The sequence below is a fragment of the Procambarus clarkii genome, chromosome 48 (genome assembly GCF_040958095.1).
Source record: "Procambarus clarkii isolate CNS0578487 chromosome 48, FALCON_Pclarkii_2.0, whole genome shotgun sequence".
NCBI classification, from domain to species: domain Eukaryota; kingdom Metazoa; phylum Arthropoda; class Malacostraca; order Decapoda; family Cambaridae; genus Procambarus; species Procambarus clarkii.
In genome coordinates this window covers 3,020,764-3,033,226 of record NC_091197.1, presented here as the reverse complement: position 1 = coordinate 3,033,226, position 12,463 = coordinate 3,020,764, and positions in this window count along the sequence as shown.

The window sequence follows — 12,463 nt, the reverse complement described above, 5'->3', positions numbered from 1 at the left end:
TATATATATATATATATATATATATATATATATATATATATATATATATATAGATATATATATATATGTCGTACCTAGTAGCCCGAACGCACTTCTCAGCCTACTATGCAAGGCCCGATTTGCCTAATAAGCCAAGTTTTCCTGTATTAATATATTTTCTCTATTTTTTTTCTTATGAAATGATAAAGCTTCCCATTTCATTATGTATGAGGTCAATTTTTTTTATTGGAGTTAAAATTAATGTAGATATATGACCGAACCTAACCAACCCTACCTAACCTAACCTAACCTATCTTTATAGGTTAGGTTAGGTTAGGTAGCCGAAAAAGTTAGTTTAGGTTAGGTTAGGTAGGTTAGGTAGTCGAAAAACAATTAATTCATGAAAACTTGGCTTATTAGGCAAATCGGGCCTTGCATAGTAGGCTGAGAAGTGCGTTCTGGCTACTAGGTACGACATATATATATATATATATATATATATATATATATATATATATATATATATATATATATATATATATATATATATATAATATACATTCTACAAGGTAATTCTTGTAGAATGTCATATCTATTTCGTGAATCATCAGCTCCACCCGGAAATAACTACAGCTTCTACAAGATCCACTAGAGTATCTTTACATTCTTATAAGACATCCTGAAGCATCTCGCTCCTGCAACATCTCTTCGATCTTGCAATATTTTCCTGATCCTTCAGTATCTCCTTCATGCTATAATATCTCTACAATCCTGCAATATCGCTACAATCCTGCAATATCTCTTCAAATATTGCTTGTAATTTGCAATATCTCCTAACGCATATTATCATGGTGCAGCATCGTCTCCCGTCTTCCTCGTTGTCGGGGAAACTATCCTATGATTTAGTATGCCACCCCCCCCCCCCTTCCTTTCACGAGAAGTATGGGGGGGATGAGGGAGGGAGATGGGGGAAGGGTAGGGACTGAGAGGAGAAGATGGAGAGAGGACAGAGGAGACTAGATCTGAGTGGGGACCAGGTGGAGGAGAATTAGTATGGGAAAAAGTGATAAAGAAGGAGGCAAGAGTAGTGGGGATGACAAGACTCTCTATCTCAAAAGACTATAAGAGTATATATAAGAGTTCTTCACTCACCACAAAATCTCACAAGTCAGAGTTGCAACTTACACTCCACCACTATAGTTTAGAACGCAACTCTAACCTCCAGACCAATTAACTCATACCTTTGCATATTTACTCATAATTAAATACCCTTAGCCTGCTGCATGAACGGTCAGAATCTGTAAATCGCTGCCCCAAAGACCCGAGACTCACTCTGATGTCCTGCATCAGTCTCCAGTGCCCTGCCTCACAATCCAATACCCTGCCTCACAATCCAATGCCCTGCCTCACAATCCAATGCCCTGCCTCACAATCCAATACCCTGCCTCACAATCCAATGCCCTGCCTCACAATCCAATACCCAACCTCACAATTCAATACCCTGCTCACAATCCAATGCCCTGCCTCACAATCCAATGCCCTGCCTCACAATCCAATACCCTGCCTCACAATCCAATACCCTGCCTCAACATCCATTGCCCTACTTTACAATCTAATGCCCTACTTTACAATCTAATGCCCTACCTCACAATCTAACACCCAACCTCACAATCGAATACCCTGCCTCACACGCAAATACCCCACCTGACAATCTAATACGATGATATGCAATCAAACACCCCGTCTCAGGAACAGAATTGACGAGGCAGAACTCAATACCGCTATGCCCTCAGTGACAATCTCACTTTTCAGTTAACGGGGTTTCTTGTGCGAAAAGGAAACGGGGTGAGAGAGAGAAGAAAGGGGAGTAGGGCGAGTGGAACGGGGGATGAAAAGGGAGGGTACCCATGGGATGGGATAGTGGGGGGGGGGGGGGTTATGGGGAGACGGAGAGGAAATTAGCATGGTTTACTTCGCTCTCGTTTCCTGGAAGAAAAATATTTTGAAAACAGACACACCGAGATCTCGGCTATTTTGGTATTTGCTCGTTTTCAACCTTGTGTCTTTTTCCTGTTGCATTATTGTGTTAATATATGAAGAGAAATAGCAATAGGGAGAGAGAGAGAATATATATATATATATATATATATATATATATATATATATATATATATATATATATATAAATATATATATATATATATGAAATATATTAAGGCTCTGGCCCACAACTCCTATGACCTATCCTCTTCCCTACATGATAGTTTCTCAGCCTTAAAATGAGTGTATTACTAATATATTAATTTCATTATCTCATCAAAGAAGTGAGTTTCTAGGATACAGCTTTCATATTAACTGTTGTTGTTCTTGTTATAGTTGTTGTATTGTTATTATTGTTATTGTATTTGTAGTTGTTATTGTTATTGTATTTGTAGTTGTTATTGTTATTGTATTTGTAGTTGTTATTGTTATTGTATTTGTAGTTGTTATTGTTATTGTATTTGTAGTTGTTATTGTTATTGTATTTGTAGTTGTTATTGTTATTGTATTTGTAGTTGTTATTGTTATTGTATTTGTAGTTGTTATTGTTATTGTATTTGTAGTTGTTATTGTTATTGTATTTGGAGTTGTTATTGTTACAGTTGTTGTTGTAGTTTTTATTGTTATGTTTTATGCCGTTGTTGTGGTTGTGGATTTTGATGCAGTTATTAGTGATCTTGTCGTCGTTATTATTGTTGATGTGGTGGAGTGTCGTCGCAACAATCATGATTGTCGTCGTCGCAACAATCATTATTAATGTCGTTGTGTTCCTAACGGCTGTTGTCGTTGCTGTCGTCCCGTGATGGAGGCGCCTGTCGTACGTCAACAACTGGAGTGAACGCCACTTTAAAATAGTGGAATATACTGACTATTATAATGACATTCTTCTGTGGAAATCATCCTATACAATTCTTTGTCAACTCAATAATAAATGTAAAATTATTTATGAACCATTTTGTTGATTGACTGAGTGATTGGCATACGCCAGAACCGAGGAAATTTTTAATGAATTATACCAATCAATAGTTAATCATTTAACTATTTTTGCAGCATGAAATCTGGGGAGGAACTGGAACCGACTCGAGTGTGCGTTGGAGGGTGTTTTTACTCGCTACACAATACCACAATCGTTTTCGATCCAGGTGAGAGATTGATCCTGGATGATGTATAGCGTGAGGGGTGGATGTAGATAGCGTGAGGGAGGGATGTAGATAGCGTGAGGGGTGGATGTAGATAGCGTGAGGGAGGGATGTAGATAGCGTGAGGGGTGGATGTAGATAGCGTGAGGGGTGGATATAGATAGCGTGAGGGGTGGATATAGATAGCGTGAGGGAGGGATGTAGATAGCGTGAGGGGTGGATGTAGATAGCGTGAGGGGTGGATATAGATAGCGTGAGGGAGGGATGTAGATAGCGTGAGGGGTGGATGTAGATAGCGTGAGGGGTGGATATAGATAGCGTGAGGGAGGGATGTAGATAGCGTGAGGGGTAGATGTAGATAGCGTGAGGGGTGGATATAGATAGCGTGAGGGAGGGATGTAGATAGCGTGAGGGGTGGATGTAGATAGCGTGAGTGGATTATTGCAAGGGGCTCAATCGTTCCATTACTCTCCAGAGTGTCATCTTAACCAGTTGATCGAAGATTGAGAATTAAAACCATGAAATTGGAGCTCAACTTCCACAATCAGAGCTTCATAATTTTAACTAATTAAACCCATCCCCCCCCCCAAAAAAAAAAAAGTGTACACAAAACGTTTATTGAATTTTTTTAACAGATATAATAGGTTGAAATAGTGAAACGGGTTAAATATGCGGTATGATGAACACTGTCTACAGAGACTACGTATATCTGGAGATTTATGAAGGGTAATAATACATATAACATCTGTGATGTATAAATATATGTAACACCTGTGAAGTAAACACCTCAAGATCTTCCCTCGGGTTTAGAAGACTCAAGAACTTGAGAGTAAGTTGCTCCTTGTGCTGGAAGTCTAACTACTTACAGCTATAGGATGATTTATTTATTTTCTTGCGACTGAGAGAAAATGAGAGTGAAAGTCAAAGAGAGTGAAAGTGAAAGAAAGGGTGGAGAGGGCGAAGCGTGAAGGAAAGAAGAAGAAGAATGAAGGGAAAAAAGAGAGAGATAGGAGGAAAGTATTAACGAAAGACTAAGCAAGAATGGAGATGGGTGAGATATACAGATAAGCCGACTACCAAACAGCACAGCCTTTCCCTATGCACACACACACACACACACACACACACACACACACACACACACACACACACACACACACACACACAGGGGCCTCGTAGCCTGGAGGGGCCTCGTAGCCTGGTGGATAGCGCGCAGGATTCGTAATTCTGTGGCGCGGGTTCGATTCCCGCACGAGGCAGAAACAAATGGACAAAGTTTCTTTCACCCTGAATGCCCCTGTTACCTAGCAGTAAATAGGTACCTGGGAGTTAGTCAGCTGTCACGGGCTGCTTCCTGGGGTGTGTGTGTGTGGTGTGAAAAAAAAAGAAAAAAAGTAGTTAGTAAATAGTTGATTGACAGTTGAGAGGCGGGCCGAAAGAGCAAAGCTCAACCCCCGTAAAAACACAACTAGTAAACACAACTAGTAAACACACACACACACACACACACACACACACACACACACACACACACACACACACACACACACACAGATACTTTACAACTTAAGCAATCAAAAAATTCGCCCCCACACAATCGACCGTCCCCACCACACCCACTCTCAGACTCAGCCTTGAACCCATGTTTCCCCTAGACTTGCACAGAATATCCCCCGCCACGAGCCTGTTCGTACAAAGCCCACCATTCACGTTCCGGTAAAACTCTCAGCTAAGAGGAGTTCACCCCGACCAGTCTGGAGGAATGTTGACGAGGAATGTCTATATGCTACACGTCTGAGGACTCTTGTCGGTCAGTTGACATTGGCGTTTTCCCAGTGGAGGAAAATCGTAAAAAATCTCCAAGGGACCAACAAGCACCTTGGCAATAGAATATACATAGGCCGTTTACATCGACATATTCAGATGGCATTGGAAATAGGAATAGCACATAACGCATTGAAAATATTTTGCCGAGTCCATATTTTGCCACACTGACAATTTTTGTTAGGAAATATATCCTGAATTAAACGTTTAATCTATATCTATATGAGAGAATGTCTCTCTGTTTGTTATTCATGATGAATGAAGTTAATGAAGCAACATGGCAATAACTCTGTTTTACACCTCACATGCCAACTTCCTGACTATATCCAAATATTTGAAAATGTGTTTTTAACACGAAAGTGCTCGAGTCATTTATTTTTTCAGTTTTTCTTCGTTGTTAAATATTTTCACATAATAAATCACGTGCAATATATATATATATATATATATATATATATATATATATATATATATATATATATATATATATATATATATATATATATATATATGTCGTACCTAATAGCCAGAACGCACTTCTCAGCCTACTATGCAAGGCCCGATTTGCCTAATAACTCAAGTTTTCCTGAATCGATATATTTTCTCTAATTTTTTTTCTTATGAAATGATAAAGCTACCCATTTCATTATGTATGAGGTCAATTTTTTTTTATTGGAGTTAAAATTAACGTAGATATATGACCGAACCTAACCAAACCTACCTAACCTAACCTAACCTATCTTTATATGTTAGGTTAGGTTAGGTAGCCGAAAAAATTAGGTTAGGTAGGTTAGGTAGTCGAAAAACAATTAATTCATGAAAACTTGGCTTATTAGGCAAATTGGGCTTTGCATAGTAGGGTGAGAAGTGCGTTCTGGCTACTAGGTACGACATATATATATATATATATATATATATATATATATATATATATATATATATATATATATATATATATATATAAATATGATATATATATATATATATATAAGAGGAGTACAGGCCGGATCACGGTACACTCTGTCAGCTATCATCCCGATTGTATCATCCACAGGTACGTTGGTAAACAGAGATTCTACGTCCAACGAGGCTCTTATCCCTGTGGCCCGTGTTCCCCGCAGCAAGTCAACAAATTCCTTTGGAGACTTCAGGTTGAAGGCGCAAGGGACATAAGGAGCCTGAAGTCTCCAAAGGAATTTGTTGACTTGCTGCGGGGAACACGGGCCACAGGGATAAGAGCTTCTTTTCCACAGCCCATAAAACGGAGGAACGGGTCCTGAAAGATATTGTCAGTAGAAACGTTATCCCTACAGACAAAAATCAGAAAATACAACTGACGATTTACTATAAAACCAAGAAAACGGCCAGCCTACTCATGAGAAACTCTCCAGACACAAATCAGAACGCTTTAAATGAGACCAACGTCGTCTATGCCTTCAAATGCCCTCTTGGGGACTGTAAGCCTAAAAAAAAACAGTATATAGGCAAGACAACAACATCTCTTTCCAGGCGTTTAACGATGCATAAGCAACAGGGTTCCATTAAGGAACATATAGCCTCTTCCCACAAACAAACCATCACCAGAGAAATCTTAGCAAACAACACAGAAATCATCGATAGATACAGCGATAGCAGGCGGCTAGACGTCTGCGAGGCACTACACATCAAGAAGTCAACACCAGCAATCAACAGCCAATTAATGCACAACTATATTCTACCCACTTCAAGACTCCGCTCCAATATAGAAGCATCAAGAAATTTGGACCAATAGGCTTTCTACAATTACTTCCATTCAATACCCATTGTTTCGTGTTCTGTCTTGTGTTTGAATTTAATACCCATTCAATACCCATTGTTTCGTGTTCTGTCTTGTGTTGGAATTTAATACCTATTGAATACCCATTGTTGAAAGTTCGTTTTTCACCTCATCCACCTCACCCAAATGTAGATATAAACCTCGAAGATGTGTAAGCTCTATTCAGTTTCAGTTGTGGTTGTAAACTAAAGTCTTTGAAAATGTAATAAGTTTTACGAAACGCGCTCAAGTGTCGCGTCAGACTAGAAATAAAAATGAATTTTGGAGAATTGATCTTTGAATTAACATCAACAGTGAAAAGAAACATAAGAAAGATAGAGAAAATTCGTGTTAGAATTATTAATCTTACTTTTTCGGTCATATTTAATAATATATATATATATATATATATATATATATATATATATATATATATATATATATATATATATATATATATATATATATGTGCAATTAACGATCACAAAACACTGATAATTTTTATGCGAAAAATCCACAGAGAAAAGTGAAAGATAGTGAACGTTTCGGCCTCATTAAAGTTGTTGTCAACACCAGACTGACTAGAGGAGAGAGAGGGAGGGTACAGGCCAACACCTGGAACCTGACCAACCCTTCTCTAGGGGAAAGAATTAACCAGAAACAGGTATAGCTTTTTTACCATTCTAAGCTAAGCTATACCTGTTTCTGGTTAATTCTTTCCCTAAAGATGGGTTGGTCAGGTTCCAGGTGTTGGCCTGCACCCTCTCTCTCTCTCTCTCTCTCTCTCTCTCTCTCTCTCTCTCTCTCTCTCTCTCTCTCTCTCTCTCTCTCCTCTAGTCAGTCTGGTCTTGACAACAACTTTAATGAGGCCGAAACGTTCACTATCTTTCACTTTTCTCTGTGGATTTTCCGCATATATATATATATATATATATATATATATATATATATATATATATATATATATATATATATATATATATATATTTGTACCTAGTAGCCAGACTGCACTACTTGACCTACTATGCAGGGCCCGATAAGCCTAATACGCCGAGTTATTCAGAAGTTATACATTTGTCTACATTTTTTCTTATGAAATGATAAAGCTTTCCATTACGTTATATATGAATAAATTGTTTATAATTTGAGTTAAAACTAACGTGGATATATGACCGAACCTAACCAACCCTACCTAACCTAACCTAACCTATCTTAACCTAGCCTAAACTAACATAATTAAGTTCATAATTTATGTTCTTAATATAATATATTAATAATATTTCAAATAAATCAATTGGAATTTTTTAAATAGAGAAAATTATTCGGCCTATTAGGCAAATCGGGCCATGCATAGTAGGCCGAGAAGTGCGTTCTGGCTTCTAGGTACAATATATATATATATATATATATATATATATATATATATATATATATATATATATATACCAGTGGAATGCATGTCAATAACAAAACTATCCAATTTCGTCCCGAAATTGTGAGTAATTCCCTTGATACTGCGGAATCTTGGGGCTTCTTGGAGTCTCTGACTTGGACGAGAAGAAAAGATAGGATTCCCAGGCCAAGAAGAACGTCTCAGAGACTACCAATATTTTTAGGAGACCTGTCTTGACAATTTACGGCGATGGCATGACAATTCGCCTCAACAATATTTTCTGGGATGTCAACAATCTAAATGGATGCTGCGGTCGGTGCATCAATTGTCGGACTACAGTGGTAATGTAGTCCTAGAATTAAAGGGACTTCGACAATCAAACGTAACCCTGCTACATCACACAGAGTTACTGTTGCGTTCGACCTATTGACTTTTACTGGGTTTATAGCTACTTCAGTAACCTATCGGTAGACTTCGACAATTTGCCGGTTTTTTATCGAAAATCAGCCGAATTACTTAGATAGTCTAGAGTAAGAGTGGGCAACATTGGCATGCGTGCCAAATGTGGCATGCCAACAAACCGTTTTCCGAAACACGAAACCCTGGGCTTACTTTAAACATTAATCAAATAAATAAATTTCATACTTCTTCACAGATTTGTATATTTATCTGAATATAATACAATTTCATTACGTAGAGATACCAAATAAAAATTGCAATAAGCATTGACAACTGTTTTACTACTAATATGAACATGAAACAAATATCTGTATTGTACGTTATGTATGTCGTGTGGATATCGTATGTATGTCGTATGTACGTCGTATGTATGTCGTATGTACGTCGTATGTATGTCGTATGTACATCGTATGTATGTCGTATGTATGTCGTATGCATGTCGTATGTATGTCGTATGTACGTCGTATGTACATCGTATGTATGTCGTATGTACATCGTATGTATGTCGTATGTATGTCGTATGTATGTCGTATGCATGTCGTATGTATGTCGTATGTATGTCGTATGTATGTCGTATGCATGTCGTATGTATGTCGTATGTACGTCGTATGTATGTCGTATGTACGTCGTATGCATGTCGTATGTATGTCGCATGTACGTCGATGTACGTCAACTGTAGGCAGAGTTTGGACGCGTTCTACTGTTGCATCATTCGCCCGGTGGCCAGACGTCACGTGACTACATTACTATCATTGTAGGTAGGCTTACAATTGTTTACATTTTGTAGCTTGTTACCCACAAACCAATTTAAAAGAAAACCTTGGTAGGTGTGTGTAGAGAGTGATTACGGTGCTATACATATTTTTTTTGTATATATTATATAATAGGGGTCCCACCTCTGGTGCAATTGCAGGGACCCATAGCCTCGAAGAAGAAAATAAAGAGTATTCAGAGACGACCTTGTGGATTCTCACTGAACACGTTAATATTTTCTTCTACCACTCCTATTTTTTTCGTTAAATTTTATTATATTTTATTACATTGCTACAGTTTACAGAAAACACACACATATAACAATCACTGATCGAAGACCTCATCCTGCTCTTCGGAGGTTGGGTGCGTGCCCAAGATACAGCACGCATTTCCTCTCTGGATCACGACACTGAGGCGCTGGAACAGGAAACTGGCAGCACTTTAGTCTTTTGTTTTCCCAATGAGTTCCTCACCCACCTCCTTTAGGAACTTAAGTGCACAATTACCCACGGCTCCCAGAGTCTCAGAGCCTAACGGCACGAAACTGTAACGACGCTCTAGGTCTCTGTACTTGTTGGTTTGTTAGTTTTCTGGGTCTCCCTGAAGGTGGCCGCCCCACCTCCCTCAACTGTGCTGTAAGGTAGATAGGTATCAGCCAATGTAGATGCACACGTGTAGTCCCACACGACCTGTTTACCTTCCCTCCACGGCTGCAGGGTGACTCCATCTGGGCGGTTTTGGCTGTTGTCAGGTCTGCACAACTGAGGTTCCCTTTGTGCTGGACACCCAGCTGTAGTTCTCTTGATGATGTCATTAACTGCTTCATGTCTGGCAATCTTTCCCTGTGTCTTACGACAGATGAGACCATGGCTGCTGTATTGGTCTGCCCGTGCATGGCCGCAAATACACCGGTGTTCGGTGGAGATAGGGGCGGCAAGGTGCAGAGCAACGCCAATACTTAGGGTGCCCAAGGCGGAATTAGGAACTGCCAACAGGAAGTCCCCAGCATGGGGGTGCTTGCACAGCTAGGCGACGCTCTCTGTCCTTCCCAGACGCTGCCTCCAGCAATGCTGTAGCGATGTTCTCCACTATGCGGCTATCCCATTTGGCCTGTTTGCCGTCGTTTGGAAAAGTTGAGGGTGAGAGTTGGCAAGAATGTCCCACTGACCAACTCCGTCAACGAATTTGGGATCATGAATTCCAATGGAGTCTCTTAGGTATTCGGGTAGTATTTCATTCACTAAGTCACTTGTAGCACTGGTCGAGGATAAGAATGCCGGCAATGCTAACTGTGTCGCCTTGCGAATACCTATCCCCCCGAGTCTAACTGGGAGCGTTGCTTGGTCCCACTGGTCATCTTGCAGGGAGAGGTTTAACACTTTCATAGTTATTGACTTTACGAGTGAGTCGTAATCTGTTAATTTTGGGCTGTCGAAGGAGGGAGCACACCTGAGGAAATAGGTCAGTCTGGGCAAAGCCAGGCACCTTGTGATAAGGTACAAAGCATCGTGAGCATCCAAAGCCCCTATTCTTCCCTTCATCCTCCTCAGGTCGTTCAGCTTTTCTTCAAGGATTACCTCAATGTCGCTCGAGCCCAGAGGTGCCCCTAGCAGCACACTGTTGGTGGGAGCGAGCGAGCTAGCTACAATAAAGAAGCCTTTCAGAGGCACCAAACCGGTGCCCAAACTGAAACTATAAGCCTTCTTTGGACTACCAGTTTTGGTGCCTCTGGGATCCTTCCTTATTGTAGCAGCTCGTGGCTCAGTCGATAGAACACTCGTCACTCATGCTGGAGGTCGCCTGTTCGAGGCTCCTATTGCCCTGGTGAATGAAATGTTACTATCCACGGTATTGTGTTTGAAAATGTGTATATTTATACCCTGAACGGTCTCCAGGGTAGCCTCGGCTCCCACCCTCTTTTGTCCGGCGGTCGTGATGGTCGAGTGGTTAGGGGATCCTATACATCAGTTGCAGAATGCTCCTGGCAGTGTGGGTTCGAGTCACTTCTGGAGTGTGAGTTTTCAGTTGCATGTATGCCTGGAGACCGTTCAGGCTTGTTCGCATTTGTGTTCCTCACGTGTGCCCCAAAGAATGAGGTGATTTGATAAAATACCATGCCCAAGATTACCATCAGAGTGCCGGCGGGAGGATGGGGAATTAGCCTCGGCTACCATCCTCTTTTGTCCGGTCGTGATGGTCGAGTGGTTAAGGGATCCTGTACATCAGTTGCAGAATGCTTCTGGCAATATGGGTTCGAGTCACTTATAGGGTGTGAGCTTTCAGTTATATATATATATATATATATATATATATATATATATATATATATATATATATATATATATATATATATATATATATATAAATTATGTATACATATGAATGAACTATTTTTGTTTAATGATCCTACATACACATTTATGCATATGATGCTGTATGATTGTGCTACACTTGCACAATGGACTTGTCTGTAAACGATTACTTAAAGTAACAGTTGGGACGACCGGAACAGTCCACTGCTCTAGGGACCAATAGGGACACGGCTGTCACTCCACGAGCACCGAGACGGATCCATCTCCGCCCTTATGCTCCCCTGGCCGTAAGGGTCAATGCCCTTGGCCGGGGTGCTCGTCTGATAAGCCCTGGTTTGTACAGCTGGGATAAGAATGTTGACCCATTCAGTGGGGGTCAATATTGGTCGGAGGGAGATGTTCTCTGGCAGCGTTGCCACTTCCCAATGACCCTATTTATCCACATATGCGCTAAAGTTTGAAAATTGGAAATTTTCTCGCCTGAGGAAGCGAAAGTTACCTCCCCCCCTCGCCTTTCCCACGCCCCATCAATGGCTTCTCGCAGAGGATCGAACTCTTGGAAGTAGCTCGCCGGCGTGTGTTGAACTAGTTGCCTTGAAGTGGCTTCATGGGTAGGCGAGGTGATGGGGTGGGTCACCCCTCATTTACCTCATTCCCTCTCTTTTCATCTCTCTTTACCCCTCACCTCACCTCCCCCCCCCCTCACCCCCTCAACTCTTTTCCGTAAGAGCGAATATTGCTTGTACTTGGCGACCCTCAGCCTCAGTAT